At 43.4% G+C, this 25,662-nt stretch overlaps 1 long non-coding RNA gene across 5 annotated transcripts in view; it reads right to left on the bottom strand.

Moving 5' to 3' along the window:
- The window catches only part of LOC135238099 (uncharacterized), a 55,901-nt gene that overhangs the window by 13,324 nt on the left and 16,915 nt on the right, over window positions 1–25,662 (bottom strand). Inside the window, exons 2-4 of one of the 5 annotated variants that reach the window (XR_010325014.1) lie at window positions 9,231–9,492; window positions 8,850–8,955; window positions 8,131–8,237 (exon numbers count right to left, since the gene is read on the bottom strand). This is a non-coding gene — a long non-coding RNA (uncharacterized LOC135238099). Of the gene's footprint in view, window positions 1–8,130; window positions 8,238–8,849; window positions 8,956–9,230; window positions 9,503–17,186; window positions 17,772–19,128; window positions 19,376–19,471; window positions 19,892–25,662 lie in introns of those variants that run through there. The other 4 variants (XR_010325016.1, XR_010325015.1, XR_010325013.1 and 1 more) reach the window with 4 other exon arrangements.

The raw sequence follows: 25,662 nt of genomic DNA, 5'->3' as shown, positions 1-25,662 counted from the left end.
GCACTGGCACATTCAAGTTTCAGTTCCAGCCCATGGGGTCCATCCACACACTAGAACTCTGCCTTAACAGATACCAGACCACGGGGCCCATCCTCACACTGGAACAGTGTTTTAACAGACACCAGACTGTGGGGCCCATTCACACACTGGAACAGTTTTTTAACAGACACCAGACTGTGGGGCCCATCCACACACTGGAACAGTGTTTTAACAGACACCAGACTGTGGGGCCCATTCACACACTGGAACAGTTTTTTAACAGATACCAGACTGTAGGGCCCATCCACACACTGAAACAGTGCCTTAACTGTATGAGACACCCGGCAGCTCGGTGGCGGCGATGTGTTTTGACTACGGGCCTGGCGGCGCTGCTATTTACTGAACAAACAAATTCGACGTGGCCGCGCGGCTGTGAAATCAGTTTCTCACCAATTTGCGCAGCTGGCGGTACGGATCCTGATTGCCGATGCCCTTCAGCAGAGGCAGGCGACCCCGAGCCGGCGCTGCCGCCCCCCCCCCGGCAGCGTTCACCAGAACCCCAGCACCTCCCCCTCGGCCCGAAGCGAAATCTTTTTTTAATCCAGGATTTAAGCTGGGACTCCTTGACTGTGAAGTCTGACCGTTGGAGGCACCGCCTCTTTAACCCCTCGCCCACCTCAGCACGAACGCCCTCCTGCTGGAACACTGATTCCACTTCTTCGGTGTTACGCTGAGAAATGCTGTACATAATCACGGTGAAACATGCGATTAGCGCTTTCGATCGAAGCAATCACCGCACTATTTGCAGTCGTTGAATCACAGAGAGTACTAAATAAACCAGACAGGTGGTTATAAAGTCTTTTTTTTTTGCCCACATCAACTCTGACTGAGCAGAGCCAGACTTCTATGGCTGCTGCACTTGTTATTTCTAGAGGACCTCTGAACAGCTGCAAGTTCAACTCTCCTTTAGAAAAGTTCAGATGACTTTAAAATGTACATAACCCTGATGCCACGCTGCCAGTATTTATTCAAAGCGTGGAATTGATAGCAGCAATGGAGGCCGTGTATGTGTTCACCTGGGTGTTGTTGGTACTTTTATTTTCTGAATACCTGTAGATTGGCTCACCGGTCTATGATGGAATCTGAGCATACAAATGCCTTTAAACATTTCTGTCTAGACTCGGAAAAAGATGTTGTTAGCCTAGAGACGTTAGTCTGACAGTCGTCTTTTATTTTATTTACATTTTCTACATGCTCTCGTCTCTTTTGTCTGGCTTGTCTCACTCTTTAAAGAAGATCTTTGGGTAATTTGTTTCTTTCTTGAGCTCTTTTCCGCACCTTTATTAATGGCTGAGAAAAGAATACTCGCACAATTCATACATCCGCCCAATCCATACACCCCAAAGCATACCCCCCAAATCATGCCCACCAAATCATACATCCCCAAATCATACACCCCAAAGCATGCTCTGAAATCACAGGCCCCAAAATGATACCTCCCAAAATCATACACCCCAAATTATTTCCCCACATCATGCACCCCTAAATCATAACCCCCCCCCTCAGATTGGGCCCTCACATACCATCTGTCACTCACCAGAAGAGCACTACTGCTATTGTGCATTAATAAGTATGTGATGACTGAACCACAAACGTATTCACACACACACACAAACACAAACACACATGCTCACACACATACACGTGTGCACTACATGCACGCACACACACTCATACACACACGTGTGCACACACGTGCACAACACTGCGGTGCACACACACACACACACATGCGCGTACACACACATGCATGCACACACACTCACACACACATACACACACACACACACACACACTTTTGCATTTCCCATAGCCAACATCAATCTAGGATGCCAGTTGTTTCAGCTAGTATAAAATAAGTTTTGAATAAGATGAAATAAATGAACATAATTATGTTGTATACCACATATGCGAACATACAGCACTACATGCAATTAAGGCATTATTTTTCACAATTTTCCTTGAACAATCTATTGATGCTTAATTGTGCTGAGAACACAGGTTTAGCAATGCATTCATGAGGTATCCTAATACAATTTTAAATTGAATTTTGTAAAACATTGGCTTTGGGAAAACAATCACTGATGGCTGATTTGTGAATTATGCATTGATAATCGGGACTATTTCACTAAAACGGACTAGAGGAACTCTCCACTGTCCTGAGTTACAGGAGTTTAGTCTGACTTTGGACTCATTCATTTCTTTTTTTTCTTTTTGAAACATAAGTCATTTTTAATACAATCATTTATCAAATAAAATAAATAAAAAAACCAACAGAACACGCACATGGACATGCAAACACACACACACACACACACACACACACACACACACACACACACACACACACACACTCACACAAACTGCACCGGGCTCATTTATCAGCATTATTCATATGTATACAGGTCTCATCCATCAGATATTTGTACATAATACCCGAAGCAAGCCTTGGCCTTGCGTAGTGCATGGCAAGGCTTTAGAACTGCTTTGGGTCAGTCTCCATAAGTGGGCACGTCTCGCAGGGAGAGCAGCTTCGGCTAAGCCCTCGTTATCTGGAAGCAGAAGCCCGGCCCCGGCGGAGCATGCAGGGTTAATGTCATTTTGGGATGTTTCCTTTGGCCTCGCCGAAAATAATGGCCTGTAATCTGCAAAGAACATTAACGATTCTGTAATCCTCTTCTGTTCTGGAGGTACGCGCGGAGGCGATGAGTGCGCCTCCTCCCCATTGTAGCGCTCCCACTCGAGGAGAGGTGAAAGAGAGGGCTCTCTCAGAACTGGGGGGTGTGGGGGTGTAAGGGGTGGGGGCATTAGAAGCAGGGTAATTGCCAAGAGCTGGCTTTTTATTTGCTGTTTTTTTTTTTTTTTTTTTTTACTTGAAATGATTACTCTAAGCCTATAAGAAGGTTGGCAGGGGGTTGCCAGGATCGGGCTTTCTATTGAGCTCCCTCTGAAGATGAAGAGAAGCTCCATAGTTTGGAGTGGATGCGCAATTTGGGTACTTTAGAGAGGATTATTCAGTGCTTCTGCTAATGCCACACTGTTGCTTCAGCAGACCAGTCTGTCAGCAGAGCATCAGGGATGGAGATGGACCGGCTCTGACCAATGGGTGCAGAGAGATGGACCAGCTCTGACCAATGGGTGCAGAGAGATGGACCAGCTCTGACCAATGGGTGCAGAGAGATGGACAGGCTCTGACCAATGAGTGCAGAGAGATGGACCAGCTCTGACCAATGGTTGCAGAGAGATGGACAGGCTCTGACCAATAGGTGCAGAGAGATGGACAGACTGATCAATGGGAGAAGGGTGATGACCCAGCTCTGACCAATGAGTTTCAGAGTGTGACCAGCCTAATTTATGGGTGCATCACTATGGACCCGGCTCTGACCATAGGATGCAGAGATTGACAGGCTCTGACCAATGGGAGAAGAGTGATGACCCAGCTCTGACCGATGAGTATGACAGCAGTTTGTAAGCCCCCGTAATTATCTGTTTGTCACTCACTATTGGACCTGTTCTCTTACTCATTTTAATCAGGGTGCTGAGAAATGCATGAAATAAACTATGACTGGAAAACCAAGATACCTTCCCACAAGAAAACCAAGCAGTTGGGGTTCACGTATCCGGCTGTATTTAAAACAATTTCATATTGTGAATTATCTTGCATAATTTAACGTTTTTTTTTTTCCCTTGGAGATACCGAAGTGGTTCACAACACTGATGAAAATCCAGGAAAAGCATTTCATTTGGTGTGATGTTGTCTCCCTCTGTTGGCGGTGGATAGAAATGCAGGATCGTGACATCGGCACTCAAATGTGATCCCCAGATGAATAAAACAGCGAGTTCTATGCGTAACACACGTCTTGGTGTGTAACAAAGGTGTCAAGCAGAGTGTAGCAGTTCCTCAAGTGTGTAAAACTGCAATATGAAATCAGGTCAAACCCTTTGGAATGTGTATGAGAAAGACCAGGTAGCCACAGTAGGCTTCTTCCCATAAAATTCATCCATGAAATATCTACAAATATGAGAGACTCAGACTAGAGTTAAAAGCATTGACTGCACTTATCTAAGCCATAATTATCTCTAATTACAAATCCCATTAGCAGCTGGGACACGTGGCTGTTGTTTGAAACATATATATGTAACTGCTGATTCCTAGAAAAAAGGAATTATTGGTATCCGTTTGGTTATTGGAGAGGGAAGGTTTGTGTTCCACCATTATGTTTGTAAAAATGTGAGCAGGAGTTCAAATATTACAATGTGCCCAAAATGACTGATGAACAGATCAATTTGTTGTCTCCATTTGATAACATTGTTTCAACAACTCACAAAAGGGTTTCAAGCTAAATGAATATGGAATATCATAGTTTCATAGAGAACATAGTTGTTCAACTCAAAAAGGATCTCCCTGAAAATTATGAATGCATAATGAATGCATTTCAGAAGAGGAAGAGGAATTAACAATAGTAGAAAAAAGAACAGTATGTTCATTTAAAGGCAAGCTCGCATGACATTTAGAGATGAAGGTCAATTATGTGGAGTTTTCTAAACAAGTGTAAACAGCTTGAATAAGTTTAGGAAAAGATCGCTGATGGTGTCATCAAAGAAAAGATTGGTTGGTGTACTGACTGAACGTTATCCCATGCCTAGGATGTACCATGTTTAACCAGCGGATCTCCGCATTTGCATCTCTCTTTTCTCAGCGCAGCAATGTGCAGAGTACCCCGGCTTCAAAAACATCTCGCACGGGGGTTTTTTTGTCTCCAAATCGCAGTGAACTCGACGACGTTCGCGTATCGCAAAGCGCCATGCACGCCTGTTACGGTAAGAACAGAGACGGAGAGAGTATAAGCGCTCAAACGCAACAAACGAAACGAGGGAGGAGCGACTGGCGAGCGGCTTTTTGAAAGCACCGTCCCCTGCTCTTTCGCGAGCGTCACTTCGGGCTCAGACGGGAGATAATCGCACAAAGCTCTTTTCAAAAGCGCGCGCCCGCCCTCCCGTTCCAACGAAGCACGGCGGGAGAAATGAACTCAGACGCTACGTCCTGCCCATCTTCGTTCTTCGGCGAAAAGACAGAAAGAATTAAAACTGCTCTTGCATTATGTGAGGGATTTATCTTACCAAACACTTTCTAAAAATGCAGACCTGGAGGAAACAGTGTGTAAAGAGTTCCCACTATGGTAAGTATGCACAGAAGCAGTAGTAAAACAGTGATAACAGAAATGTTTATTACAATTATTTGTGGAAAAAAACTAAATGGTATTATTACAACTGCAACATGTTTATACCTGTGCATTACATTATTATAATATCATTGTACCTGTACATAATTGTACCTGTACAGCTATACAGTATCCTTATGCCTGTACAGCTCTACAGTATCATTGTACCTGTACATTATTATACCTGTACAGCTCTACACTATCATTATACCTGTACATTATTATGCCTGCACAGCTCTACAGCATCGTTTAAACCTGTACAGTGCTACAGTGGGCGTGATCACCTAAACAGGATGATTGAAGATTGGAGAAACGCCTCTTGGTCCAGGGAATCTGGATTTCCGCAGTGACATGCAGATGGTTGGGTCAAAATTGATGCAAACAGAATGAATCCATGGATCCTTGTGTCAACAGTGCAGGCTGCTGGTTGTGGTGTAATGGGTTGATGGGGAGTGTTTTGCTGGCACACACTGGGCCCTTTAATACCAACTGAGCATCGTTTTGATGCCACAGCTTACCTGAGTATTACTGCTGACCATGTGTGTCCCTTTATGGCCACCGTCCACCCTTTTTAAAATGGAAACTTCCAGCAGGAAATTGCCCCACGCCACAAAACGCACATAATCTGAAACTGTTTACACGGCCATGACAGCGACTCCAGTTTACTCCAATGTCCAGCACAGTCCCCAGATCTCAATCCAAAAGACCGCCTTTTGGGATGGGGATGGAACTGCAGGCTCACAGCATGAACTCGTGGGCAAGAAATGTGCAGGAACTGCATGATGCTACCAGGTCAGCACGGACCAACACCCCTAGGGAATGTGTTCAGGCACCGTGTTCAATCCCTGCCGCATTGAATTCAGGCTGTTCTGGAGGGAGAAGGGGGCCTAACCTAACCCTAACCCTACCCGGTGCTAGTCAGGTGTACCTAATAAAGTGGCCGGTGAGTGTATGTGGCCCACTGCACTTCAAGCATACCAGACCTGGGTCAAATACGTATTTGTTTTGGATTCAAATACTTTTCTACGCTTTACTGATCTGGTCCGGCGTATCGGAACCAATTAAATACTCTCAAAAAGTGCAAACCCCGCCTTCTGCTCATATTGGCAGGCTCAATTACACCAGGCAAGATCAACAGAGCACAGAAAAGTATTTGAATCCAAAAGAAGTACGTATTTGACCCAGGTCAGAAACGCACGTGCCCACAGCGCTGTAAACGCGCGCCGAGAGAAACTCTCAGGTTTCGCGGGTTCCCTTCCAGAGCCGCGCCACGGCTCGCCGCAGCGCCGGCTAGCCGCGCTCGCGTCCTTTAAACGGGGTTCTCGAGGCCGAGGGCCGTCTGTCTCGCCGCAAACCCCCCCCACCTCCGCACGCTTTTCCTCCGGGCGTATAAAAAATTCCACGCGGGGCGCAGAGGTCGCGACCCCTGCCCCTGTCTGCGCCGCGGCGTTCTCGCGGGTACCGGGACCCAGGGCGGCCATTAAATTCTGACCGCGACATCGCGGGAACCTTCCGCGCCCGTTTTCAGCGAACGGCCCCGATTAATTAAACATATCTCCGGGACCGCAGTCACCGGGACGCGCCACATGAGAATAAGCGCAGACGCTTTATCCGTACTGAGCGCACGGCAAAAAAAAAGCGGTGTTCATTTCAGAAGATTATATGAGCAAACTTTTTAGCTGACCTCACAATCAGGAGAATTAAAAACAGAACTTAGTGCACGAAGTGAACTTCACGATCAGACAGATGGTGAAAAAGGCCTAGTTTGCATTTGCTTCACTAGGTTTCATCAAGTTTCCTTGTGTTAGAATAATAATAGAAATGACAAACATCCAACTCAAATATCTGAGTACATATCTGAAGGTTGGGAACCACAGAGGTCAACCTAGGAACTAAGGTGCAGTATTTAACTCGATGCTACATATTAATGATGTTTAAATCTACCCAAATAGCTTACAGATAAATAATAATGACATAATAAAAGGCACTTTTACACGGATCGATACTAATGCTTACTTACTAAGTGAGATCAGCCAGGCAAATTAATACTTCAATTATTTAATCTTCATTTTCACTTTTGTCATAACATTAAGGCTATATTTGTTGTGTTGCTTCACGGTTGTAGCATGAGTTATCAAACATTATTGAATAAAATCATAAATGTATTAAAACAGATACATTTATAGTTTGTTAATAATTTTACTTGTACCTGCTATGAGGCTACCATTGCTATTAAATTGGTGAGTTACCATAACAGACTCTAATTTCACAGTAAAACACAAGTGTAAAACTGTAGTGGTAAGGTTTTTTAAATTTATTTACTTATTTATGTTTTTTATGGAACTAGTAATCGTTGCCAATTAAGACGTGTTCAACTTGGAAAATTGTAAAACAGCACATTTGTAAAAGAGGTTGGTTTCAGTGGGATAAATTGCCAGTGGGTTTGAGGGAGGTTCGGTTTCCTTATGGCCAATCAGATCTGCTGCTTTCCTTCCCTTTAATATCACAGCGTCAAGGCCATATGCAAACTGGCCAATCAGATGTGCTGCTTCCCTTCCCTTTAATATCACTGGGTCAAGGCCATACGCAAACTGGCCAATCAGATCTGCTGCTTCCCTTCTCTTTAAAATCAATGCGTCAAAGCCATATGCACACTGGCCAATCAGATCTGCTGCTTTCCTTCCCTTTAATATCACTGTGTACAGGCCATACGCAAACTGGCCAATCAGATCTGCTGCTCTCCTTCTCTGTAATATCACTGTCTATCTCTGTAATGACACAAATCAAGTTTCCCCATGCATTTTTACCCCATTTCTGTTATACTTTTCAGTAGTAAAACTTGCTTATAAACTTAATTTTTTGTGCTTACCAGACTTTTAAAATTATGTCATACATGTTCTCCATCATGATTATGTTTCATCTTGTGATACACTTGTGATGCTTTGCAGCCAATGGGACAATCCCAGTCAACCGAACCTGTAACAAAGCCAAAGTAGCATATGCAGTTAGGTCTTATCAATATCAAGCTCTGATACAGAAAAGGCAATGCACTACACCAGTGTGAATCATGTTACATTCATAGACAACCTAAATATGATCCAAATTAGACAACATAATATGTCTTAATATGCACTACAGCTAAATACAATTTGGAAAAATAAAGAGTTTGATGTAAAGAATGAAGTGGTAGTGAAACACAAGTTGCACCCAAAAAAGACATTATGCATGCAAAGGATGAAACACTCATGATCATTTGGTATTCTAGCAGAAACAGTGCAGTTTATTAGCAGCACCCACTTATTATGGTTACACAGTAGGCGTGCTCAGATGTCTGGAACAGAAAACACACACACACACACACACACACAATAGATTTGCAAATCATGTTGAAACAGTTTATTGGTTACTTAAAAATAAGGTCTATGCCTGCAAAATGAGAGTGACTTTAAAAATAATGTAATGGTGTAACTAAGAAAAATTCAGTTCTGTCTATGCATATATTTAAAAGCACAAGTGTAGAGATTGTCCCTCTCTCCCTCTCTCAGCAAAGAGATGTGTGTGACCACCTGTCTGTCCCAGTATATTCACCTCTGTGTCACAGTGCTAGGGGAAAACATTGTCTCAGGAGGCAAACGGGTGAGACTGGACACTGGGAAACTTCTGGTTTACCGCCTTTGACTCCAGTCTGCTAGAACTAAACACAAACCTCAAGTTCACAAAATAAGAATTTCCGATAACACCCAAATAAAAGCCACAGTTATCAAAAGGAATCTGGAATTAGGAAAAATTATTATTATTATTATTTTGGCTCCTGGTTTCCTGGAACTAGCAGGTTGCAAAAACAAACTGCCAGAGCAGCCATGTTACAAACCTCTCAGGGCCCAGAAACAGGCTCGTCTAGAGACCCTTAACCCTGAGCAATGGGCAGCAGCAGTGATGATTGCCAATTAGCCGCAGCTGCTACCCTACCTGTGAGTGGGGCCGGTGCTGTCCCTGGTCCTGCAGCTCTCCTGTGAGTGAGCCGGTGCTGTCCCTGGTCCTGCAGCTCTCCTGTGAGTGGGTCCGGTGCTGTCCCTGGTGCTGCAGCTCTCCTGTGAGTGGGGCCTGTGCTGTCCCTGGTCCTGCAGCTCTCCTGTGAGTGGGGCCGGCGCTGTCCCTGGTCCTGCAGCTCTCCTGTGAGTGGGGCCGGCGCTGTCCCTGGTCCTGCAGCTCTCCCCGGTATCTGAAACACCTGACATAACCTGTGTCACCCAATCCACGTTGATGCAAACAGTCTTACTCCAAACCACTAAACAACCAATCTGGGAAGAGTCAATAGATATTCTGTTTGCACAGGATGAAATGAGCAATTCCACTGGCACCTAGGAACATTTGGAGTACCATCGGCATAAAAACAGGGCTCAATAAGTTATTGAAACACAAGTCTCAGCATGACACTTTACAAGCATCCCCTCTGTTCTCTTTCATTTTCTCCAAAATGGTGCAATGCCAGAAGCTGGCCTAATGGCAGTTGTCGGGGCTTGTTGCCCTTGATGCTCAGTCACTACCTCTGGGGGGCGCTATCAGAAGAAGCGATGCGAGCATTAGCACACCATTAATGGACAAAAACAGTGAAATAAAAGAATCAAAACTGGTAGAATTGTAAGGATATTAAAAGAGAATAAACAGAATAGTAATGTCACCTGTCATTGTGTATTTATCTAACCATGTTTAATCTATTATTTGGGTTATCATAATATCAAGGTTATCATAACATTTTTATTTGCAGTATCATGTCAGTAGCCAGGGACTTAGATTACACAAAAATAAATAATAATAACTGAATACAGTCCTGAATTATGTGAAGTGTTTACCACATCGAGAATGCTAGTTGATTCATCATAGATACAGTCGAAAGCACATTAATATGGAAGACCGGACAAAAAAAATCAGGTTTCAAAGGCACAATGCTGAACTTTACAGAAAGGCAGAATTATTCATATATCCAATCAGTGAGTCAGACTCTCCTGTGTGTGTAAATTACAGGCATCTCAAGGTTACAGTTTTCAAAGAACAAAAAGAAAAAAGAAAAAGAAAATTCCACTTCGGCATCTAGGCCGGAATTCAGCATTTGTATTTAACTTTGAGTTACAAATGCGCACAAGTGTTGGGTTTATCCTCGCCAACAGGGATTTTCCCATACAACATATTTGCCAGTCTTGGAATAATTTATCCCTCTCATGGGATGTCTGTGCTTTCCTGGAGGTACCAGGGTAATTATTCAACACATTTAATATGAGTGAGATGTTCCCGGAGACTTCCAGTTCCCACCACAGATGAAACATGATTATTATTCAGCTAGTAGGTACACATTTTAAACATTTTTTTAGAAGTATGTACTTCTAAAGCATTTACTTCAGTTTCCTTTTTTCGAACAAGTAAAGAACATAAATCAAAGATAAATAAACTTAGACTAAAGAATAAAGTTGTACACTTTATAATTCATAATTACATAACTTCATAATTCTTGGTCAGTATCATTACAATTAACACGTACATACACTATTTGTAAACACTTTAATATAATAGGTAGCGATTCTTGGTTAGTATCATTACAATTAGCACATACATACACTATTTGTAAACACTTTCTTTATATAATAGGCAACGATTCTTGGTCAATATCATTACAATTAACACATAAATACACCATTTGAAAACATTTTATTAATATAACAGGCAATGATTCTTGGTGAGTATCATTACACTTAACACATAAATGCACTATTTGTAAACACTTTCTTAATAGGCAGAGTGTTACAAGGGTGAGCTATCAGTTAGTCAGGCCTTGGCCTGTGCCTTAAAACTGCCTTGATTTGTGGTATTTTTAATACAAAACAATACCATTGCTGTGGGCGCACTCAAATATGGGTGAATTATCAAACGCAAACAATAAAAAGCCTTTTAATGCTGCTGTGCTGTCTTTGAAATATGTGTTGTGGAAGAAACGTGATAGCCCATTACATAAAAATGGGCTATTTTATAAAGAGCTGGCTAATGGATGTGTGCACACCACAAAACATTAGCCAAATGCTTCCTTTAAAATCACTGCTTATCAAACCTGCTTCCTCTGATGAAAATGGCACTTATAACCCTAAAGAAAAGTTTAAAAGCAATAAAAAACTATAAGTATTGTTTTGTCGTCATCTTATTGGACAGATGGAGAAGAGACTTTAAGCTTTAAATCCAGATGATTTCATTTGCCTAAATATCATTTGCTTCCTGTTTCCTGTTCCCTGTTTTCAAGTTTTGGTTCCTTGGCTGAGTATGTTTGCCTGCATTTCACGTTCAATTATTGTGCTAAAATCATAATTGGGTATGTTAAATAAGAACATAAGAATACATAATGAGGACAACAGGCCATTCAGCCCATCTAGAACATAAGAATATATAAGCAGGTGAACAGGCCATTCAGCCCATCTAGAACATAAGAACACATATTGAGGAGAACAGGCCTTTCAGCCCATCTAGAACATACATAAAAATACATGAGGATTAGCTATAAAAACAGATACCATCATGCTCAGTTACTTAAAAGTTGTATGTAAAGCCAATGATATTTCATATAATCTCCAACCGAATGAATATTGTACATGAAATCATGTACCCGAATAGTAAATTAATGCAAATGATCTAACTATAACCTTGATGTTAATGATTGACTCTTGTGTTATTTTATAGCCAGATGTACCTACAGATTCTTCACACACTGAAGTAGACATTTTGCTCTGGCGTTTGTGTATTCCGTTCCCCTGCTGCTGTAAGAGAATAAAGGGCTGAAAGTGACTTTTTGCAGTCTTGTGAGCGAGCCGTTTCTTTTGGACTACATAATGAGCACAGCGAGGTTCATCATTCATTCAAAAAAAACTTTGCCCAGCCTGAAGATTAAGCACCTCAAGTTCTTCCTTGTAACTTTTACATTTGCTACCAGGGACCAACTGAGTTGCCTTTTTTGTACTTTCTTCCAAGAACTTGGACATCCCTTTCACAGTATGGTTCCACATAGCACCCAGTACTCTAGTTATGGTCTGAAAAGGGCATTTTATAATATTAATATAACCTCCTTCCATTTATACTCAGTAGTTTTCCTGTATGTCCCAGAAACCTGTTAGCCTTTTTACAGCTAATGTACAATTAGATCACTACTCTCATGTTTTTTTGTTTCTCCCATAAAATACTCGTGCCTTAAATCTCCATTTCTCTAATTCAAAACTTCACAGTTAACTATATCTTGTTGTGACTTTACAGGTGGTTCCCATTCCTGTATTGTGTTGAAAATGTCAAGGATTAGACATACTTCAGCAGATTCAACTCCTTGCTATCACCTGCAAAATAAACTAACTTGCTACTTGTCCCAATGACCACACTCAAGGACCAGCGCCTTCCCGTGATGCCAACATGGGGCTGAGGACACGTTTCTGCATGTGCTGCCCATGACGCGCACATTCTCAGGGCGCACTGGGAGGGCTCCCAACAAATCACAGACCACGATGAAGCCGTGTGAATACGCATGTTGAGCACACTTACCGTCCAATCAGAACGGCGGTGTTGATTCACTGACCTACACAAGCAAAGTAAGATCAGATCATTCGAAAAGGACACTGCATGCATCAGATAAACTGAGGAGCCGTACGAAGAGGCGAATGGTTAGGTCATCCGCAGTTAATTCAATGATATTAATTACACAACAGCCTCTACATGACTGCTGGTCCAAGCAGTCATTCATCCATTGACGAATTTCCAGTCTGTTTCGCTTAAATGTTAATGTTGTAATGATGTTTGGCATTTGACATTTGAGGCATCTGCTAATATATTGCAGTCTTTAATCATCCTTCAACATAATTTTACACTGATTGCTACTTAATCAATGAGAACACTAAGTGGTCACATTGTGTTCCCAAAATAATATTTAATTTGATTAATTTTTAAGTTCTACTGTTAGGATTTTGAGTTTTTAACCTGCAGGCAAAAACTTATATTGAATAATAATAATAATAATAATAATAAATAATAATAATAATAATAATAATAATAATAATAATAACAATTGCTAAGTAACTGCAACATTGCAGAGTTTAGGAAACCAAAGTTCACTTAAATTTCAGGTCTCACCTTTTCCATTTTCCTGTATTTCCAGAGCAGCTGGCATAAATAACATCTTTATCAGCATAATATTCATTCTCACAAGCAAACAGCTGGTTTGATTGAATCTTGCCAAGTTGGCACATTTTTTTTTTTTTTGTTGTGGTTTGAATCCTGACCTTCAAAGCTCATTGTACCCAAAACAGTCTGAACACAAGAGTCATTCCGTCTCCGAGGCGATGCCTCATTCTGCCACGTGTCAGAGGTGAGATATTACGGAGGACCTGCGTCGCCCCCCGGGGTGCCGTGTGACCTTGCCTTCGCAGACGAATGGAACGGCACCAGCCGGGGCCCCCACGGGGACGCAAACTCGGCTCTCTCTCTCTACTCCTCCTGCTCTCGGGCGTTGGGCCAGGCTCCCTGGCATCCAGCCACGGGCCCCGTTTAAAGGCGCACCCGCTACCGTCCAGGGGCTCGGAAACGCACCGGCCAGGGAACGCCTTGCCTGCAAGCGCGCGACAATCAGTCTGCGCCTGGAACAAATCAACACCTATGCTGGACTCCATTTGACTAATCAGGCTTGGTGGGTCAATTCCATTTCAATTAAGGCAATTTAGGAGGCAAATTGAAACCTGATTCATAAATTGAGAAATCCCCCATAGAACAATATTTTCATTTCTCAATTCATAAACTCAGTTTCAATTGGCTTTTCAGAATGACAGGCTTGAAATGGGATTGACCACATCCTGGAGACCAATATATGCAGTTTATCACTATTCCTCAGACAGTTCAGCTTTTCTATATAAGTTTAATTTTGCCTACTGTACTTGCGAGTAGGAAAAGCTGACAGATTTAATAGTGAGTCTGATAAACAAATCCACACTAATTTTTAACATAATTCAATATAATATGATACACTCACATGTGCGTTTAGTAAATGCTATGTGCCTTCCACATAAGGACTCAAGGAAGACCTGCAATACTGTTGGGTTAGAGTATTGTCTCTGATGATGCAGTTGGGTTAGTGCATTGTCTCTGTGGATGATGTTGGGTTAGTGCATTGTCTCTGAGGATGATGTTGGGTTAGGTCACTGTCTCTGATGATGCAGTTGGGTTAGTGCATTGTCTCTGTGGATGATGTTGGGTTAGTGCATTGTCTCTGAGGATGATGTTGGGTTAGGTCACTGTCTCTGAGGATGCGGTTGGGTTAGTGCATTGGCTCTGAGGATGCTGCAGCGCGTCTGGTCTACAACCTCCCCAGACATTCCCATGTCACCCCCCTGCTCACTGACCTCCACTGGCTGCCTGTTATGGCTCGCATCAAATTTAAGTCCTTGGTGCTTGCATACCAGGCAGCTAAGGGGTCAGCACCAGGGTACATTCAGAGGATCATCAGACCCTACACACCAGCCAGACCTCTCCGTTCTGCCACCTCTGGACGCTTGGCACCTCCCCCTCTTCGCGTCTGCACTTCCCGCTCCCGCCTGCTGTCTGTCCTGGCCCCTCGCTGGTGGAATGACCTCCCCGTGATGGTCAGAACAGCAGAGAATCTCACCACTTTCAAACGCAGACTGAAGACTCATCTCTTCAGGCTGCACCTCTCCCCACCCCTCCCTAGCCTATAGTTCAGCTCATTGTACCTAGCTAGGATAATTTGATTATGTTAGTGTATCTGGCAGGATTGTTTTTGTATGATTAGGTGTGATTCCAGTGCTAGTTTGTACTAGGTAGGATTCTTGCTTGCTGAACAAGCTTACTCTACAGGGTTGGAGTCCTGATCGATGTGGTCACTTCTGGCACTACGATCCTTACTTCACTCTAGTGTTTCTTTTGCGCCTCTACATCATGAAACCTATGCACTTGTTGTACGTCGCTCTGGATAAGAGCGTCTGCTAAATGCCTATAATGTAATGTAATGTAATGTAATGTTGGGTTAGTGTATTGTCTCTGAGGATGATGTTGGGTTAGGCCACTGTCTCTGAGGATGATGTTGGGTTAGTGTATTGTCTCTGAGGATGATGTTGGGTTAGTGTATTGGCTCTGAGGATGCTGTTGGGTTAGTGTATTGTCTCTGAGGATGATGTTGGGTTAGGTCACTGTCTCTGAGGATGATGTTGGGTTAGTGTATTGTCTCTGAGGATGATGTTGGGTTAGTGTATTGGCTCTGAGGATGCTGTTGGGTTAGTGTATTGTCTCTGAGGATGATGTTGGGTTAGGTCACTGTCTCTGAGGATGCGGTTGGGTTAGTGCATTGTCTCTGAGGATGATGTTGGGTTAGTGTATTGGCTCTGAGGATGCTGTTGGGTTAGTGTATTGTCTCTGAGGATGATGTTGGGTTAGGTCACTGTCTCTGAGGATGCGGTTGGGTTAGTGCATTGTCTCTGAGGATGATGTTGGGTTAGTGTATTGGCTCTGAGGATGCTGTTGGGTTAGTGTATTGTCTCTGAGGATGATGTTGGGTTAGGTCACTGTCACTGAGGATGCGGTTGCATTGTCTCGCATCAAATTTAAAACATTGGTCCATGCATACCAGGCAGTCAAGGGATCAGCCCCAGCATACCTCCACAAGATCTTTAAACCCTACATGCCAGCCAGACCCCTCCGTTCCGCTACCTCAGGACGCCTGGCACCTACCCCTCTTCGCACCTGCGCTTCACGATCCCAATCACGTCTCCTGTCTGTTCTGGCCCCACGATGGTGGAATGACCTCCCTGTGGAGGTCAGAACAGCTGAGACCCTGACCCACTTCAAGCGACAACTGAAGACTCACCTCTTCAGGCTGCACCTCTCCCCATCCCTCCCTACCTCCCTGTAATCTCTAAATTGACTGTAAGCTTAGGGTTGTAGCTAGGTAGCTGTTTCGTAGTTGACTTAGTTAATGCACTCGTCTTAACTACTGCTTGTATTTTTGCATAGACTGCGTTGTTGCTGTTCTCGTTTGCGTTAGTGTTAACCAGTTTAACCTACAGGGTCCAAGTTGAACTATGCGGTTGTTCCCTGCACTTGGAACGGTACTTCTCTCTAGGGTTTTCGACACACTTGTTCCTGGTTATGGTTATACACTTTGTTGTACGTCGCTCTGGATAAGAGCGTCTGCCAAATTCCTGTAATGTAATGTAATGTAATGTCTCTGAGGATGATGTTGGGTTAGTGTATTAGCTCTGAGGATGATGTTGGGTTAGTGCAGTGTCTCTGAGGATGCTGCTGGGTTAGGGTACTGTCTCTGAGGATGCAGTTGGGTTAGTGTATTGGCTCTGAGGGTGGTGTTGGGTTAGTGCATTGCCTCACTGAGGATGCTGCTGGGTTAGTGTACTGGCTCTGAGGATGCTGTTGGGTTAGTGTACTGGCTCTGAGGATGCTGTTGGGTTAGTGTATTGTCTATTTGACTATGCTGTAAAGGGAGCCATCTTGCAGGGATCCATTACTGCTCCTTCTGGAGATAAGCCTGGCCTCTCCACAGATTTGACCCAATGCAATACCCATTTTCACATATATTGGGATTTAAGACTTTATAACTCCTTCAGCTCTTTTTAAATGTACAAGTAGGGCCTGAACTTGCACAGATCATGTGACACTTTGTGTGTAGCTTGAGCAAGCAGACTCTCGTGTGTTTGATCATTGGTGAGTGATGACACATGGTCCTGAATCCCTCCCTCAAATTCCTATCCACACTCTGGAACATTGCCTTAACAGATACCACACCATGGGGCCCATCCACACACTGGAACAGAGCCTTAACAGATACCACACCATGGGGCCCATCCACACAGTGGAACAGTGCCTTAGCGGATACCAGACTGTGTGTTCCATGCAGTTTGACTTTATTAAACTGAAGTAGAACAGGGACGGTGGAGTGATTCCATATTTGTAATGATGAGGTTGTCATGATAATTACTCAAATGCGATTCATATAAAAAGCCTTTGAGCGTTGAATCCAATGTTGCGCAAGCCCAATGGAGTCATCAGCCCAAACAGAGCAAAAGCAATAGGAGTGTTCCCCTGGGCCTGTATGACTGGAGGGTGATTCGTTGGCCGCGAGGAGTGATTCAGAGTCAGCGTGACTACGACTGGATGAGTCACTCGGCCGCCCCTGAACTTGCCTTCGACCTTCACTTCTTTTGGGCGAAAACGCAACAGGACTGGGAAAGCGTTCTTTTATTCCCAGGTGGACTGCATGAGCCTAGCAGGGCGGTAGTGCAATGCTGCTGGTCTATTCCGGAGGTAGGGGTATTACAGTCCGACTGCAAAGAAACAGACAAGCCTGGCCTTAGGTTGAAAAGATATCACCTCACAGCATTCACAGTATGGGAGGCCGGCCACACAGAGAGAGGAGTCTGAATGCTCCCAAGACCCAAAGGAGCTTCTGAACGAATTCCCAGAGCTCAACATCTGAAAGGTAAGTAAACGAAACACAGCGAAAGAAAGTATGTCAGATATGTTGATCGTGATGGAGAAGGTGAAACAATGCGTGTGTTTAAATGAAAATTCCAACCATGAATGTCATGGGGAAAAAATTGATATTTAAAAAAAAAAAAAAAAGTAGTTCCTATTTATGAACATAAGTTCTAAAACGGATGCAGGGGATGCTCTTTGAGAGCTTTTTGACAGTATTTGGGTTATAAAAATACAGGAGCCTTGAAGATCTTTTGTGTCTTTAGCTAAAACCTCCTCAACCGACCTCTTCCAACCGACTTCAGAGTTGAATAAAAATGGTTTCTTATGAACATAAGCAAGTTATGAAATTAGGTCTATTACAGCCCTCTTATGAATTTAATTCAAATATATTACTATAAAATACAGAACAATAAATAAGAACGATGTTTAATTTTATAATTATCTAACAGAAAAAAGTTAAGTGCTCGTAGATTGTGACTGTCCATTTCTTATGAATGGAGAAAAACAGCAAAGTGAAAGACAGCAATTCATCAGTTCAGATGGAAAAGTATTCTCCAGGCCTTATTGTTAAAATAAAGTGTGTCAAAACACCACTTCTACGATCACCGAAATGTTGACATTTTATCATTTTTCAAAACCCCACTGAGATTTTCTCAATGAACTGAAGGATGGTCAGAATCTCTTTCAACTTTGTGCGACAAACACCACTTCAGGAGATTTAAAACACTTTAAAAGTTGCAATTACACAAACAGTAGTATTGGTCTTTATAAAAAACTACTGTTCACCATGATGTCGATAATTTTCCACAAGGTCAAAACTCGCCATATTTATTTATTTTGTTCATCCACACAGTTTCCTCCCGCATAATTTCTTGCTAATATGGATATGTAGCAGGCATTACGCCGCACACGGAGGGAAATCAGGCTTAATCCCGGAGAGGATAATCTCCACCACAGGTGATATGTTTCATATATCTCCGCGGGAGCGCAGTCTGCCGGGGCCCTATCTCCAGCCGGCAGCAGGAGCAGATAATATTTCTATACATCAGTCAGCCGGCAATAAACGCATTATTTCCCTGGCGCTCCGACTGACTGTTTAGGCCTGGCCCGCGCAGATAGTGTAGCCGGACCACTTATCACGACCCCTCGGAGGGAGGCATTAATCACGCCACGCGTCAATCACAGACGGGGGGGCGGGGACTGGCATTTAAATATGAAGCCTGCTTAAGGGCTCGGGCTGAAAAGGAAGTGGCGCCGGGCGGGAGCAGATAGCTTTTTTTTTACCCAGAAACCCCGCGCCTAGTTGGCGCAGGCGGAGCAGGTGGCAGGAGAAAGAGACGAACAGATGTACCGTCAGGTTTCCTGTTTGCCTGGACCGGGAAGAAACTGGTCCTGCAAGAAACCGCAAAAGGGGCAGAGCAACACCGATGTTTTTTTTTCTTCCTTTGTGTCATCATGGTCTAGTCAAGTCAAGTCAAGTTTATTTACATTTAAAAACAACAGAAGTTGACCAAAGTGCTGTACAATGAAAAACACTGAAATCTAGAACAATTTCAAGGGTTCATCCATATTTCATATATATCAAATATAACTAAGATTATAAGGTTATAATAATAATAATAATAATAATAACAAAAACAGCAACAACAACAACAATAATAATCATCATAATCATAAGAATAAGAATTCCTTACATTTATGTAGTGCTCTTTTTTACAGTGATGAGGGGAAACTGATTTCTCCAACCTCCAACATACAGCACCCACCTGGGTGATGCACGGCAGCCATTTTGTGCCAGAACGCTCACCACACATCAGCGGAGGAGGAGAGGAAGAGAACGAGAGTGGACAGTTATGAATACATTAAGGCTATAAAACAGAAATATGATTAAGTAGACACGGTTCGAGTTGAGAAATGAGTCAGCAATAGCCTGCTCTCTCCACAGATGTGAAAACTGCAAGGGTTTGAATATCTTTATAAGCCAATGCATCTACTCTTACTTTCGTTCAGATTTGCTGATGCTAGAGGTAATCACTAAATGTACAGATAAAGCTTTTGATCTGCATAAAGATATTATTACTTCCAGAAACTTACAATTATTACTTGCAATATAATATACATAATTTTTATTACCAGCCGTATATACAGCTAAGATATTGTGCAAGGGTTAATGCAGAGGTTGCCACGGTGGGGAGCACAGAGAGACAAGGGGGGGGGGGGTGTCCATTAAAAAACCAAAAAAAAAAAGCATTCAAGTTGTCTTTCAAACATTCCTATTTCCAAAGGGGGGGGCCTGACCTAAAAAGTTTGGGAGCCAGTTGGCTAATGTTACCGCTTGAACTAGGAGTATGTCTAAACTATATTAAAGTGAAGTCAGAGAAGCCGTGCAGCCACAGTTCTGAACTGGCAGCCCCCCCCCCGCTGCACAGCCAACTGCTCCCTTCTGCTTGGGTCTGCATCGGATTACAGAGGGCTGAAGATGCATTAGCGAGAGCAGCCTTCTGTTCAAAACCACCAGCTGATACCGACACGGTCTCCCGGAAGGCTACCTCAGGTCATACTGCTAGGGAAACTTGAGTTTTTGCAGATTTTTCGATCGCAAAATCTTCGTCGTGAATGTCTGGTGCGCTGCATCACAGTTACTGTTTTATCGTTATCGTTAAATTATCGTTCCCGCAATTTAGTTGCGCTGCGAAGAACACGGGAGTGGATATCCGCTCGTCGTCTTCCTCGCCGCTCGGTTTTCCGCCATCTTAGACCGCACACCTGCCCCCAGGCGTTAAGGCTAATTCAGTGGCCCGTGCTTTCATCGCATACGCACTTCACCGCACGCGTGCCGATTTATTGAATATGGAATAAGACTTATTGAGCATGATAATGGTTTTCCAGCGGCTCTCCGCACGGACATTTGCATGTAAGCGCGAGATATTGATGCACCACACATCATTTTACCTTCAAGATATGATCACGCCATTTCTACCTCTCTGTGAATTTATGTCGTAGGCTATAATAGTTTGCTCATCTCGATCATTAGCATTCATCATTTTCACAGGAATTTCAGACATCATTTTAGAATTATGGCAAGAATAAAGGCAGGAAAATGCAGATTAGTGGTCGGTATCTGGACTCAAAGTGCAAACTGAGCACATGTTGGTTTTCAGTGTAAAATCCACTCTTACAGAGTACTTCTAATGGAGTATGTTTGATCCATAAGAGATTCATTTAAACACTTGAGTTGATTTAACACTAATAGTGCGCACATTAGATATTCTTAACTTGTATCTGTGAGATTCCCACTACAAAATAGTATATCTGGCTCTGGGGATTTAAAACATCAATGAATAACATCATTAACAGGCTTTTGGTGGTTTTTTTAATCATCTTTGAAGTTTTTTTTTTTTTTTTTTACAGAACATGCTGCATGTTTTTAATAAAAAATCCTTTGATATCTTGTTGACAAAAATAATGCGTATAGAAATGTAAGGAAGGTATTGTATAACGAGCACAAAGAGGCTTGTAGCATGACCGAGAACAGCAACGTGGTCATGTTTGCGAATAATCCTTGAACGCACGGCGAATCACGATTTCGCCAAGTTCGACACGGCGGTTTAATAATTAACGACTGCGGCGGCGGATGTACCTCGCAGATTAATTCTGCGTGGGATGTTCCGTTGCCCGTAGCGATCGCGGATTGAAAAGATTTCAGGTGGGATTTGTGAATACGAACACCCACCTTCTGGGTTCTGATTGGGAGGGCACAGATTCCAAGTCAAAACTCCAAGGACGCGAGGCGAGCTCTTGAAAGGGTTAGCGATCGGCCCGTATTTGCTTCCCGCTAATGTGGGGGGGGGGTTAGGGGGGGTGTGGCTCAGCGTTTCTCTTTCATCAGGCTGTCTTTGTCATAAAAAGGGCAAGGAGAGAATGCGGCACGATGCATATTTCATAATCCATTTAATTTAATCTCGCGTTAATACATTTGGCCCGGACGACCCGGGGGGAGCGAGAGTTTTTGGAAATTATGAAGAAAATATTTTATCTCGCTTTTATGGCTTCGGCTGCTCGTTCCCAGTTCTCGAGGGACAGAGGAAGACCCGCTTTCATTCCCTGCCCTAAATTAATAAATTAATCTAATTTCCCTAATTGAACCAGTTTAGCTCGTTTTACAGTCTTAAGCAGATGGTAATTTCAAAGAACCTATAAAACAAGCCGGACCATGCCACCGCAGGAATTTCAAAGGCACAGCTGGCGGCGCGGACAGCATCATCTGAGCCCTGAATGAAAGCGGAGTGAGCTCCCACTCATCAAAACATGGCTGAACGGTTGACAGAGAGACGGGATGTCACAAAGCAAGCTCGTTCCGGCGCGGTTGTCTTCACAGATAAAACCACCAGCTTGGAACAAAAGTAGTACCTTCTGTTACCGTCCTTCCTCCTCAAAAATGAATCAAGAGCTTCCGTGTTGAAACAGTACGTTACATTTTTTTTGGCAACAGAAACTATGTTATGCGATGTAATAACTGAAAAAGGAACTTTGTTTTTTTTTCAAGTGTACAGCGCAACAGAGTTGGTCTGGTACTGCGATCTGACAAACACGATTTGTTGCTACCAGTGCCTTGAAAATGACTGTCTGGCTGGAACAGGAAGGAGAAAGGGTCTGCATTCTTTTTGCTCTGTGTGTGTAAAACTGCAGCGTAAGCGCTTCCACGGTTCGGACCTATAAAGAAAAGCGTCGTCTCCTTTCAGAAGTACTCTTCCTTCCCAGGGAGATCAGCTAAATTCTGCTGCAGGGCCAGCTGGGAAAAGTCCCTTATAGAGACAGCGGAGAGTTGGACCATACAACTGATTCAAGATTCTGCACACATCCACGCACCACATTGCATATCTCATATTTTACCTTCCTCCTGCAGCCATAAGTTAAGCTCTTGTGCCACAAGGTCAGATTTCCCAGTGGGTGACAGGCACCCTTATCGCACAACAGTGAAAGAAGACGTGACAAATCTGTAATGGAATGTACAGGGAAGGTGCGTGTGTGTGTACACAGAAGTTACAGAAATATGCATATTTCATTGAGCAAAAAGTGACAGCAATATTATAAACAGCTCACCCACAAACTGGTACAGTGCCTTAGCAGATACCAGACTGTGGGGCCCATCTACACACTGGAACAGTGTCAACAGATACCAGACCATGGGACCCATCCACACACTGGAGAACAGCCTTAAGAAATACCAGATCATGGGGCCCATCCACACACTGGAACAGAGCCTTAACAGATACCAGACTGTGGGACCTATCCACACACTGGACAAAGCCTTAGCAGATACCAGACTGTGGGGCCCATCTACACACTGGAACAGTGTCAACAGATACCAGACCATGGGACCCATCCACACACTGGAGAACAGCCTTAAGAAATACCAGATCATGGGGCCCATCCACACACTGGAACAGAGCCTTAACAGATACCAGACTGTGGGACCTATCCACACACTGGACAAAGCCTTAACAGATACCAGACCATGGGGCCCATCCACACACTGGAACAGAGCCTTAACAGATACCAGACCATGGGGCCCATCCACACTAGATCAGTGAGGCCTCAGCAGAGCACCACTCCCCACTCATTCCCCCCGGATAGGAATCACATGATAGCACAGAGATGTCTGTAGAGTGCAGAACAGTAGCTAAGCACTCCATGCACCGCGAAACCCTGAGCAGACCATTCTGTGATTTAAGATCATAGTAATTCCTGCATGTTTAATGTACATTCTGATCCTAGATCCCCAAAGCCAGCACCATGAGCTGCTCTCAGGTTAGAGAGACAGTTTCTAATATTAAACACTCCATTGGCTTTTTTGATCAAATAAGCAGCGCCTAATTTACCCTGAAGACCCGTACCTTTAAAGGGGACATCACCCCTAATGAGATTTGCTTGCTTCACAATGATCAGTGGAATAATCCGCACGGCAAGATGAGCAGTGGCAACCTGACATCCTGACGTCAACGACCATGTACAAGATAATGATGAGACGTACTTCAAAGGCAAGCGTGTGGTTGAGGAGTCCCGTTGGGGGTCAAAATTGTTCTGAAGCAGCATCGCGTGAAGGTTGTGCGTCACTTAGGGGCTGCAGGTCCGATTCTCAGCTGAAGCACTGCTGTCGCACCCTTGAGCTTGGTATTTACCCTGAATTACCTTAGTGAATACCCTGCTGTATAAATGGCTTACATGTGTGAAAGTCCCCCCAGTGTAAGAAAATGTACTAAATGTTCAAGCGTAATACAGTGTCTGGCCATCGTACTTATTTTGGCGCTATACATTTCTACGCCGTTCAGATTAAGCATTCAAAAACACCGAAGCCTCAAAAACCCGCTCGAAATTCAGCCTCGAAGCGGAAAGACGCATTTGTCCATAAGCATCGTTACTTCTGCTCTCGTCTGACACGGTAGCTGTGAAGAAAAGCGTTCTGCCATCAGCGCGGTTAATGGCAGTGAACCTCTAATAATACCTGCGGTGTGATTTTCTTTTTCTCTTCAGAAACAGCACGTCTCACTGAGCACCGGCCGAGAACAGAGATGTCATGAATGATTTATGCTCCAGCTTCACGGGAAAATATATATATATTTTTTTTTTTGTTTGGCAATTTGACTTCATCTGTGGATCTTCCATGAATGATTTATTAGAAGTAAAACAAAAACATTGAAACCGCAAAGAGAAATATATTTAAGGAGGAAAAGACAGTCGGGGCAATTGAAATGCGTTAAGATACGGTCCACCACCTTCAGCTCTGATGAAAATCTGCCGTATAAATATTTCAAAAGTACACGCGTTCATACATCCAAACAAGAATACACAAACACTCTGAGATGGTTAAACAGACAGATGTAAATTTCAAGTGCATGTACATGCTTCTATCTTTTTTTTTACAGTTTTGATTTTATAATAAAAAATGATCATCAGAAAGTACAAAAAAGAAAATGATGATTTTTATGATTTGGTATATTTGATTCTAGCCCTAATTTTATGTAGTGCAAATGGTTTTTTATAAAAACTACCAATAATATAAAATTCAACCATTTCCAAAAAGATTATGTCAGAAGAGACCTGCGAACAAGGGAATAGAAGGTAACAGAAGGAGAGCAGTAGGCTAACAGTAGCCCACAGTCAACTGACCAGTAGTGAGAAAGCCCCAGTGCTTGCATGTGGTAAGAGGAACAGGACCCTCTTATCCTGGTTCAAGCCCACACCATGATGCAACCAGGAGGCCTAGATGCATCCCCCCACCCTTCTGAGCTTCATATTAACATGCATTTATTCACCTGGACTATATTTTACCTGCCAGTTTAATACCTCAGACTGCCACCTGCCGAACCCATTAGATCTTTATCTCTGATAGATCCGTCATTGAACTCCTGTTACCATTCTTTGCTATTACAACGGGCTGGCCACAGAGGATGGGCTCCTCCACCACAGGTTCCCCCCGAGATTTCTTCCCATTGGGGCATTTTCTCTCTCCACCGTTTGTGTTTTTGTCTTCCCACTGGGGAGTTTTTCTTTTTTTTTTTTGTTGCCCAGTTTTCCTTCCTGTTTCCTCTATAAAGCATCTTTTTGACAGTCTCTCTGTAAAAAGCATAGACATATACCGAGTCACTGCCTGTCTTCAGCCCCTGGGTGAAAAACATACCTACTGCACTTCGGTTCACCAAACTCTGAACTGTTTTTTTTGGGGTTTTTTTGCACGCTCACATAACTGTGAAGACCATTAGCAGCAGCTGAACCAGCTGACTCAAAATTCCCAGCCCAGGTGAATTAGCTGAAGCCCCCAACACAGTGTTTGCAGCTGGGGTAAGAGCTGCTCTATCGAGGAGACCACATGTTCATCTGCTCC

This window comes from Anguilla rostrata, chromosome 13 (genome assembly GCF_018555375.3).
Source record: "Anguilla rostrata isolate EN2019 chromosome 13, ASM1855537v3, whole genome shotgun sequence".
Taxonomy (NCBI): Eukaryota; Metazoa; Chordata; class Actinopteri; order Anguilliformes; family Anguillidae; genus Anguilla; species Anguilla rostrata.
This window is presented reverse-complemented; position numbering and strand designations above follow the sequence as displayed.